This window comes from Mchenga conophoros, linkage group LG17, assembly GCF_057382185.1.
Source record: "Mchenga conophoros isolate Kocher_MC1m ecotype Shallow Benthic linkage group LG17, M_conophoros_male_GT1.1, whole genome shotgun sequence".
NCBI lineage: Eukaryota > Metazoa > Chordata > Actinopteri > Cichliformes > Cichlidae > Mchenga > Mchenga conophoros.
The window spans coordinates 10,214,152-10,227,376 of NC_140542.1; positions in this window are offsets into that span (position 1 = coordinate 10,214,152).

Consider the following 13,225-nt stretch of genomic DNA (forward strand, 5'->3'; position numbering starts at 1 on the left):
CCTGAGTTTCTTTGAAATTTCTCTGTAGGAAAGACCTACATTTTTAAGTGTCATGATAGTCTGTCTCTCTTCCATTATTAACTGCCCTTTTCCCACCATTTTTGTAGCGACACACTACTTTGTGCAGTACAGTACTATTCAACCTTCATTGCTGCATAAAACCTTGAAATTGTTAGCCCATTTTGTTTTACCTGTAAAAGGTCTTTTTGTATAATTTTAAAATGTACATTATTTTTCAGTTTTGGGTAACCTAACATTTTTTTAATCTCTGGCAGTTAACTACTTAACCTTGTACCATTTCAAGCTATTCATTGGACTTGGATTACTTAAATTGCAATAAATAACTGGAAAGATTAGGGTGTTCTAAAACTTTTGACCAGTATATATTGTGGCGGACCACCAGGTGACTCCACTCACAGATTTGGGCGCTTTTTGGATGTGGAGTTCTGGTGAATCCAGTAATAAAGTTGGAGTGAGACACTGAGACCTCTCCTGTCGTCTTTACGTGCCTCCACATTGGAAAAGCATACCAGCTCTCATTTTCACACCTTAGTCAGGACATTGAATGGGCATAATGCTTTCCCTAGCCCCTTACAATAACATTAACCATCAGAAATTATTGCCTAACCTTCATACTTACCTTAAACCTATATAACCTTGTAACCCTAAAACAGCCACACACACACACACACACACACACACACACACACACAGTAAAAATTATTCTGAGGAGGAAGTCCAACACATAATGAAAAACCTGTTTGCCTACCTCATGAAGTTTTAGTTACTACATGCAATGTAAGTCACTTTATGTACACGAGCTATTTATATTTCTTAAAAGGAAAAAAAACCGTCAGCTAAGTGTATTAAAAAATGTGCAGTGGACAACAAGAACAATTCTAATCTACAGTTAACAATTTATATTTGTTGTTTTGTGTTATTAATTGTCTCTTTATTAAAATCAAATGAAATGCTTTGCTTATGACTCATAAACACTAAGTGATGTACTCCTACAGAGTGCTTCCATTCATAGCCTACAATGAGAATGAGAATTTTACTTAATAAGATCACGAAGACACTACAAATCAGACACTACCAGATACGACAAACTAAGTTAAACTTGTAGAGATTGTAGTGACATTAACTGTTGAAACTGGACTGTCACCCTGTGATGCTGCAAGGCCCATAGTGTAAGTGTGTGATAATATTAATAAATAATTAAAAAGTAAAAATGAATTTGTCCTACATTACACAGATATGTATTTTCCCGTGCACATACCTATTTTTTTCAGTTTCTATGAACGTTGTCTCTGTCACAAATCCTTAAACATTCCTTTGAATAGTGGAGGGAGGAGCATTTCATGATCTAAGTACAATGCACAATCAGACATAAAAACAGTCTGTGCTGAGAGCAGTGAGAAGTAACTACAACCATCATGGAAAGAAAAATTATTTGCTGGATAATACTGCTTGGACATTTTCATGCAGCACAGAGTAAGTAGTTATTACAAGTCATATCTGTATCATTGTTTGTGGGATAGTAAGAACTAAATTATATTTATTTTAAAGTAAATAAATGTTCCAGGATAACTGCATGCTTTCAGTGCATCCTCAAAAAATAATTAATAGGACTGAGATGGCGATTACAAGCAGTGGATCTGAAGCAAAAGGTATTGTTTGGAGGCTGGTTGTTCAGGAGTGGCAGAAGCGGTGGGATTCAGGGAGTAAGGGCAGGCAATTGTATCATCTTAAGAAGGAGGTGGCAGAGAGTAGGTTGTATAGGGGTAGTAGGAGAGATGAGGTGGTCATTACCAGGCTTAGACTGGGACATTGTGCATTAAATAAAACACTACAGATGATAGGAGAACATGAGACGGGGCTTTGTGGAGTGTGCCAGGAGGAGGAGGAGGAGACAGTAGAGCATGTAATACTGCGGTGCAAGGGTTATGATGTGGAGAGGTCAGTTCTGCAGAATAGATTGAAGGAGCGGGGTGTTGGGGTCTTTAATCTGAAGAGTGTGTTGGAGGGTAGTAGGGCACAGGTGAGGGAACTGGTGGGGTTTCTGAAGGCTATAGGTGTTTATGAAAGAGTGTAGGGTTTTTTTTTTATTTTTTATTTATTTTTTATTTTTTGTTGTTGTTTTGTTTTGTTTTTGATACAGCTTGTAAACTCACTGTCTGACCCATACTGTCACGGTCCTGGGTCAGTGACCCAGTGTTTTGAGTTTCTTGTGCCTCTGAGTTTTCTGTATTATGTTCTTAGTTCTCGTTGTTGTCCTAGCTTGTTCTTTAGTGTAGTGTCTTAGTTTGGTGTTCTTGTATTCTGTTTAGTTCTCTGAGTATTTGGTAGCTGCCCTCTGTGTTTCTTAGTTGCTGTCTCCCCTAGTCTAGTCTGCATCTTTGCTAATTCCTGTTTTACTTTGAATTTCTGTGTCTCATGTGAGTGTATCCTACTTTGCTCCCTTGTCTCGTCAGTCCTGATTTCTCCCAGCTGTGCTCTCCTTCTGTGTCTCATTCCCCTCGTTACTTCCCATTGTATTTAAACCCTGTGTTTCTCTGAGTCAGTGTCGCGTCGTCCCTCATGCTGTGTGTGATTCTCCCCGTGTCTTCTGGTATGTGTTATAATTAGCGTTTCCCAGTGTAGTTTTGTATTGCTTGTGTTCTATTTTCCAGCAATAAAGCTGTGCTTTTGAGTTCAAGTTCTGTCCCCGTGAGTTTGCGTTTGGGTCCAATCCCTGCCTGCCACACAGCGTTTCATGACACATACTCCGGAACGGTAGGAGGCGGTAATGCTCCTTTACGTTGGTTGCCAACCGCCGTTAAACACAAAGAAGAAGAAGAAGAAGAAGAAGAGACAAAGGAGCGACGCACGAAAGGCGAGCAGGAGAAAAAGAAAGGCGTGCAAGCCCGCACATGTGTTAGAGGAACTGCTGCCTGACTGTGGGGTGCCACAAGCCGTTCGGTGATCCAGTCCTAACGGCAGGAACAGCAACAGTGGGTGGCGATGGCCGCAATTCACAGCAGGGCAGGGGTGCCCCTCTGCCTGCATCTGGCGGTGCTACGAGGGAGGCCGTGTTCAGGTGTGGAGTGAGGCGGGACTATGCGGTGACGCGCTGTCAGGACGAGACAGGTCTGCGACAGGAGCCCCCTCCTTGGTCTTCTGGCCGGTGTGGTTTCCATCCCGGAAGAGAAATTCCTCTCCTGTTTCAGATAAGGAAAATTTGCCCACGTGTGGCTGGACTGTGGGACTATGGGGGGGATTTTAGCATATGGGAGACATTTGTTTAGCTTTGTTTTAATAGTGTATAGCCATTTCTGCCGGCAGGGTTTTTAGCGTATTGAGAACACTCTTTTTATTGTATATACGGGGGATTTTAACTTGTATTTGTGATTCTGGCTGTGGTTGTTTTTTATGGAAATAAATGGTGTGTGTTCAAAGCCAGCTTAGTTTCTTTGCCCTGAGCGCTGACCCACTCACTCCCCTTCCTTCTGTATGTGAACGGACTTGGAGGTGAAGATTTAGGTCCACCAGTCTTAGCGGCTACATAAACAATAAATATAAGAAGAGTAAGAAAATTAGAACACACATGCATCAACACTACAATGAGCGAGTGGAGGGAGGTTTGGAGTCTTCTCTCACCCCCGTTCTCTGCGACCTGCTGGAGCGGGGGGGCTAGGAGGAGGAGTTGGCCGTCCGACTGTGGTCTGGAGTGTGGGGCCTCCCTGCTGCTGCGGAGTCGGGGCGGTCTGCCTCCCCCCACCGCAGGGAAAAGGGTAATACCACCTGGGTCTGGGTGCAGTTCCCCCCTCCAGGGGCAAGGGTACCTAGACCCGGTTTGTAGAGTACACTTGGGGAGTGTGATCGTGTGTACAGTGTCTCTTTATGTCTGTCTCCACATTGGTTGAGTGTGGAGTAAGTGCATATGAGAGCATGAGGGTGGGAATGGATGTTTGTGTCTGTGTGTCTGTGTCTATATGTCAGGTTGGGTGTCAGGCGCCACCTCTCTGGGGACATCTCAGGCCCTCCAAGGTTTGGAGGCCTATCTCCCCCTACCACCACTCCCCCTGCCAGTGGCGGACTCCCTCAGACATCGGTGCGTTGGTGGTTCTTTGTGTCCGGGGATGGGCGTCCAGGTACACACCGGCTCACTCCTTGGCGGCCGCTTATCGGGGCCTGGAGCCTGGGGCTCGCTCGGGCCACTTCGGAGGTGGGGTGCCCCCGGCCTCTCGGCCTGGGGCTCGGTCACTCAGGCACGGTTGGCTGCCGGCGGAGCTCACGGGCGCGTCACTGCAACTCCCCCTGGCTTCTGCTCCGCGGCTGCTGAGTGAGCCCTCATCTGGGACTCTCCTCAGCTCTTTCTGGGACAGTGGCACGGCTGCCCCTCTGTTGGTCTTCCTTGGTCTCTTGTGTTCTGGGGGCCTCTGGATGTCTGGAGTTTTAATCACCTCCATACCTGCTTCATGCCCTGGAGGACGGGGCTATGGCCCCCCCACACCCTCTAGCAGATTATTACATGAAGGAACCTTTTAAAAAAAAACAAGCGCGTCCATGCTCACAGGTGTACACATGGGTGATCACACCCACAAACTACACCCTTTTTGGCTCCTACCTCAAAGCACACTGTGTTCTGTTGATCTTATGTGCTGCACAATAATGTTTAATATTTAGTATTTACTGTCATATTCCCATATATCATTGTGATGTTGTTTATTCTATTACTCTTGTTCTCTTCTGCTTGTTTTATTTTATTTTTCTCAGCAGGTGATCCAGGTGATTGATATATGCATTTTTTTTTCTCTGCCCGTTCTGTTGGTTTTTGTTTTTTGCCCTTCTCCCCCGTCCCTCTTCTCAGCTGTTTCTCTTTCCCTCTTTCTTTCTCCCCTTCTTTTCCCCAGTCCAGTCTGTCCCGTATTCAGTAAGTGAAAATAAAATAAACAATAAAAGGTGAATCAAATGGACCATTGCGGCAAGGCTGGGATGGTCAATTTGGTAAAGTAAATCCGTTGGGAATCTTTCTTTGCCTTTAGACAACAATTCTGATGGCAAAAGAGCCAAACGGGACAGGCAAAAAAAAAAAAGTAAGAAAATAAATATACACTTTAGGATTAGGGGTAAGGGGATCAATAAAAATTTAAAATGTATAATTTACAGTTTGTTGATTTAAAGTCTCACACACAACCTGTCGACAGAGGAGGGGGGCAGGCTGCTTCCAAATAGAGCACATTTCATTCATAATGTTGTAAATCCAAGCCCATTATGTATTCATGATTTGTTCCTAGGTTGTGCGAAGTCCCAGAAATAAACAAAGCGAATTTGTAAGCTAAGTGTAGGTCTATTAGGTAATGTTGTGGTGAACCCATGTTAGGGGATGGGTGTTCAGGAGTGCAAAATTAAAAACAATGGAAGATGAACAAGAAACGTTCAAAGCCATCAGGTGCTCAGTTTAGAAAAAAGAGAAAAGAGGAGGACAAACGAGCATAAGATACCGGAAAGCAGATGTGTCATTGGATAATGGCCGGTCATGTATCCTGAAACAATCAGAATCATATTTAGAACACTTTATTAATCCCCAAGGAAATTATGTGGGTTACAGTTGGTCCAAGAAAAAAATTTAAAAGTAGTAACAGACTAAACTCCAAACAATACATTGTTACAGATTTTACACATTTAAGAAATAGCATTAATATATACAGATCACTCAATTATAAATATCAAGAATTAACAGAGGTGAAATAAATATAAAGAAAATTGACAAGAATATTACAAAGTAGAGAAGAGCGTGTGTAAAAAGGGTGTAAGTATTGCAGTGTTTACAGTAAATGGCCTGTATTTGTATAGCACTTTATTAGTCCCTAAGGACCCCAAAGCGCTTTACACATTCAGTCATCCACCCATTCACATACACATTCACACACTGGTGATGGCAAGCTACAGTGTAGCCACAGCCACCCTGGGGCACACTGACAGAGGCGAGGCTGTCAGACACTGGCGCCACCGTGCCCTCTGACCACCACCAGTAGGCAACGGGTGAAGTGTCTTGCCCAAGGACACAACGACCGGGACTGTCCGAGCCGGGGCTCGAACCGGCAACCTTCCAATTACAGTGTATTAGATGGAGGAATTGTACAAGGAGAGGGCCACGGGCAGGAATGATTTCCTCCTGTGTCGTTCCGTGGTGCTTTTTGGTAATCTCAGTCTCTTACTGAACGTACTCCTGTGACTGACCAGCATGTCAAGGAGTGGGTGGGAGGTATTATCCATGATTGTCCTTATCTTGGAGAACATCTGCCTCTCAGACACCACCCTAAAAGAGGCCAGCTCCATCCCCACAACATTACTGGCCTTGTGGATCAGTTTATTTAGTCTGTTGGCATCTGTGACCCTCAACGTGCTGCCCCAACATGTAAGAGCATGGAGGATAGCACTGGCCACAACAGAGATACAACAAGTTAACATTAGTAGGAATATATAAAATGTCCATTTACGTTTGTTAACTACTTGGCTATGATAGGAAACAGACACTGATGTAGCTTACTGTTAGGTTTTGTATTGTTGATTGTCATTTATGCTTAGAAATATTTAACCATATATTCTTAGAGGTGTATAATCAATTGTGTAGTGATAGGTTGTGTGATTTTTAACAGGCTGCAAAGGCTTGGTGTGTATTCCACACTAGAATGCACACCTACATCCTGGGAGCATGGGAAGAGGTCGTACCGTGTCTTATTGTTTTATGGTAGGATTAACGTAGTTGCGTCTGTTCTAGTCTAAGTGCTCTTTGTTTAGATGAACTGCAGGACTTCCTCACCGTGTTATCTAGGGTGAACCATCTAGGGTGAGGGGGAGGCTACCCTCTTCCTGACCAAGGATGTTTGACCCTTTGATCAGCAGTCCACACACACACACACACACACACACACACACACACACACACACACACACACAGGCAAGGTACTCTTTGTGTGTATGTAGACGTCATATGTTAATGAACTTATGCATATTCATGTAACCTCAATAAAAGAACAGTGGTACGGGAGAACGGACGAGAGCAACTGGGGTCAGGCGAGGGAACGTCCGGTTCTCTCCCGTGCACGAGAAACATGAAGAACTTTGCCTACTTGTGTCTTGCTTTGCAGTGTAATTATATTGCCTTCAACGTTCCAGCGGATGGGTTCAAGCTAAAAACCTATCACTTACTAAATCTTTTGGACTGTGTACGGCACAATATTAATTAGTCATCGTCAGTTGTTGATTTGTCCTATTCTCATTGTATAATGAATTATGATGGCTGTTTGTTAGCCATTTGCATACTATGCATACTCTCTCTCTCTTTCTTCATTTAGAGAAGAAAGAGAGTATATACACATACACACACATACATACATACATACATATATATATATACACATACATACACATACATATATATATATACACATACATACATACATACATATATATATATATATATATATATATATATATATATATATATATATATATATATATATATATATATGTGTGTGTGTGTGTGTGTGTGTGTGTGTGTGTGTGTGTGTGTGTATATACATATGTGTGTGTATATACATATGTGTATATATGTTCCACTGCTTTAATCTACTATAATACGCACAGCGCAACATGAAAACTGTAGGAAAAATGAGAGTGATGAAGTAAAAGTTTATGGTAGGGCTGGGAAGTCAAACCAATTTATGGCGCTCTTCAAAACTATTTAAAACATAAGAATGAACTTTTGCATCAACAGTCATGATGACAGCAACCACCGTAATGACACCAACAACAACTGCAGATGGACATCCAACATCCACAACAACACCTCCAACTACGACAACAGAACTACCAACCACTACAACAGCACCTCCGACCACCACAACCACACCACAAACCACTACAACAACACAAACCACCATTACACCAACAACCGCTACAACAGCACCTCCGACCACAACAACAACACCACCAACCACAACAACGACAACCACCATTACAACAACAGCAACCTCCGCTACAACAGCACCTCCAACCACCACTACAACAACAGCACATACCACTACAACACCACCACCAATTACTACAACAGCACCTCCAACCACCACTACAACAACACCAGCAACCACTACAACACCCACACCAACCACTACAACAGCTCCTTCGACCACAACAACGACAACATGTATGTGTCCAACCACCACTACAACACCATCAACCACTACAACAGAAACTCCAACCACCACTACAACAACACCACCAACCACTACAACAGCACCTCCAACCACCACTACAACAACACCACCAACCACTACAACAGCACCTCCAACTACTACAACAGAAACTCCAACCACCACTACAACAACACCACCAACAACAACACCACCAACCACTACAACAGAAACTCCAACCACCACTACAACAGCACCTCCAACCACCACTACAACAACACCAACCACTACAACAGCAACTCCAACCACCACTACAACACCATCAACCACTACAACAGAAACTCCAACCACCACTACAACAACACCACCAACCACTACAACAGCACCTCCAACCACCACTACAACAACACCACCAACCACTACAACAACACAAACCACCATTACACCAACAACCGCTACAACAGCACCTCCGACCACAACAACAACACCACCAATCACAACAACGACAACCACCATTACAACAACAGCAACCTCCGCTACAACAGCACCTCCAACCACCACTACAACAACACCACCAACTACTACAACAGCACCTCCAACCACCTCTACAACAACAGCACATACCACTACAACACCACCACCAACCACTACAACAGCACCTCCAACCACCACTACAACAACAGCACATACCACTACAACACCACCACCAATTACTACAACAGAAACTCCAACCACCACTACAACAACACCACCAACCACTACAACAGCACCTCCAACCACCACTACAACAACACCACCAACAACAACACCACCAACCACTACAACAGAAACTCCAACCACCACTACAACAGCACCTCCAACCACCACTACAACAACACCAACCACTACAACAGCAACTCCAACCACCACTACAACACCATCAACCACTACAACAGAAACTCCAACCACCACTACAACAACACCACCAACCACTACAACAGCACCTCCAACCACCACTACAACAACACCACCAACCACTACAACACCATCACCAACTACTACAACAGAAACTCCAACCACCACTACAACAACACCACCAACCACTACAACAGCACCTCCAACCACCACTACAACAACACCACCAACAACAACACCACCAACCACTACAACAGAAACTCCAACCACCACTACAACAGCACCTCCAACCACCACTACAACAACACCAACCACTACAACAGCAACTCCAACCACCACTACAACACCATCAACCACTACAACAGAAACTCCAACCACCACTACAACAACACCACCAACCACTACAACAGCACCTCCAACCACCACTACAACAACACCACCAACCACTACAACAGCACCTCCAACCACCACTACAACAACACCACCAACAACAACACCACCAACCACTACAACAGAAACTCCAACCACCACTACAACAGCACCTCCAACCACCACTACAACAACACCAACCACTACAACAGCAACTCCAACCACCACTACAACACCATCAACCACTACAACAGAAACTCCAACCACCACTACAACAACACCACCAACCACTACAACAGCACCTCCAACCACCACTACAACAACACCACCAACCACTACAACAACACAAACCACCATTACACCAACAACCGCTACAACAGCACCTCCGACCACAACAACAACACCACCAACCACAACAACGACAACCACCATTACAACAACAGCAACCTACGCTACAACAGCACCTCCAACCACCACTACAACAACACCACCAACTACTACAACAGCACCTCCAACCACCTCTACAACAACAGCACATACCACTACAACACCACCACCAACCACTACAACAGCACCTCCAACCACCACTACAACAACAGCACATACCACTACAACACCACCACCAATTACTACAACAGAAACTCCAACCACCACTACAACAACACCACCAACCACTACAACAGAAACTCCAACCACCACTACAACAACACCACCAACAACAACACCACCAACCACTACAACAGAAACTCCAACCACCACTACAACAGAAACTCCAACCACCACTACCACAACACCAACCACTACAACAGCAACTCCAACCACCACTACAACACCATCAACCACTACAACAGAAACTCCAACCACCACTACAACAACACCACCAACCACTACAACAGCACCTCCAACCACCACTACAACAACACCACCAACAACAACACCACCAACCACTACAACAGAAACTCCAACCACCACTACAACAGCACCTCCAACCACCACTACAACAACACAAACCACTACAACAGCAACTCCAACCACCACTACAACACCATCAACCACTACAACAGAAACTCCAACCACCACTACAACAACACCACCAACCACTACAACAGCACCTCCAACCACCACTACAACAACACCACCAACCACTACAACAACACAAACCACCATTACACCAACAACCGCTACAACAGCACCTCCGACCACAACAACAACACCACCAACCACAACAACGACAACCACCATTACAACAACAGCAACCTCCGCTACAACAGCACCTCCAACCACCACTACAACAACACCAGCAACCACTACAACACCAACACCAACCACTACAACAGCTCCTTCGACCACAACAACGACAACATGTATGTGTCCAACCACCACTACAACACCATCAACTACTACAACAGCACCTCCAACCACCTCTACAACAACAGCACATACCACTACAACACCACCACCAACCACTACAACAGCACCTCCAACCACCACTACAACAACAGCAAATACCACTACAACACCACCACCAACCACTACAACAGCACCTCCAACCACCACTACAACAACACCAGCAACCACTACAACACCAACACCAACCACTACAACAGCTCCTTCGACCACAACAACGACAACACTAACCACTACAACAGTACCTCCAACCACAACACCACCACCAACCACTACAACAGCACCTCCAACCACAACTACAACACCACCACCAACCACTACAACACCATCACCAACTACTACAACAGAAACTCCAACCACCACTACAACAACACCACCAACCACTACAACAGCACCTCCAACCACCACTACAATAACACCACGAACAACAACAACAACACCATCCACCACTACAACAACACCACCAACCACTACAACAGAAACTCCAACCACCACTACAACAGCACCTCCAACCACCACTACAAAAACACCAACCACTACAACAGCAACTCCAACCACCACTACAACAACACCACCAACCACTACAACAGAAACTCCAACCACCACTACAACAACACCACCAACCACTACAACAGCACCTCCAACCACTACTACAACACCAGCAAGCACTACAACACCACCACCAACCACTACAACAGCTCCTTCGACGACAACACTAGCCACTACAACAGTACCTCCGACCACCACTACAACACCATCAACAACCACTACAACAGCACCTCCAACCACCACTACAACAACACAACCAACCACTACAACAACACCTCCAACCACCACTACAACAACACCACCAACCACTACAACACCATCACCAACCACTACAACAGCACCTCCAACCACCACCACAACAACATCACCAACCACTACAACACCACCACCAACCAGTACAACACCACCACCAACCACGACAACAGCACCTCCAACCACCACTACAACAACATTACCAATCACTACAACAGCACGTTCGACCACGACATCGACAACACCAACCACTACAACAGCACCTACGACCATGACAATGACAACAACAACCACTACAACAGAACCTCCAACCACCACTACAACAACACCACCAACCACTACAACAGAACCTCCAACCACCAATACAACATCACCAAGCACTACAACAACATCACCAACCACTACAACAGCAACTCCAACCACCACTACAACACCACCACCAACCACTACAACAGCACCTCCAACCACCACTACAACACCACCAACCACTACAACACCACCACCAACCACTACAACAGCACCACCAACCACTACAACAACATCAACAACCACTACAACAGCAACTACAACCACCACTACAACACCACCACCAACCACCACAACACCACCACCAACCACTACAACAGCACCTCCAACCACCACTACAACACCACCAACCACTACAACACCACCACCAACCACTACAACAGCACCTCCAACCACCACTACAACGCCACCACCAACCACTACAACAGCTCCTTTGACCACAACAACAAAAACACTAACAACTACAACAGCACCTACGACCATGACAATGACAACAACAACCACTACAACAGCACCTCCAACCACTACAACGGCACCTCCAACCACCACTACAACAACACAACCAACCACTACAACACCACCACCAACCACTACAACAGCAACTCCAACCACCACTACAACAACATCACCAACCACTACAACAGCAACTACAACAACCACTACAACACCACCACCAACCACTACAACAGCACCTCCAACCACTACAACAGCACCTCCAACCACCACTACAACGCCACCATCAACCACTACAACAGCTCCTTTGACCACAACAACAAAAACACTAACAACTACAACAGCACCTACGACCATGACAATGACAACAACAACCACTACAACAGCACCTCCAACCACTACAACGGCACCTCCAACCACCACTACAACAACACAACCAACCACTACAACACCACCACCAACCACTACAACAACATCACCAACCACTACAACAGCAACTACAACCACCACTACAACACCACCACCAACCACTACAACAGCACCTCCGACCACTACAACAGCACCTCCAACCACCACTACAACGCCACCACCAACCACTACAACAGCTTCTTTGACCACTACAACAACACAACCAACCACTACAACACCACCACCAACCACTACAACAGCAACTCCAACCACCACTACAACAACACCACCAACCACTACAACAACATCACCAACCACTACAACAGCAACCACAACCACCACTACAACACCACCACCAACCACTACAACAGCACCTCCAACCACCACTACAACGCCACCACCAACCA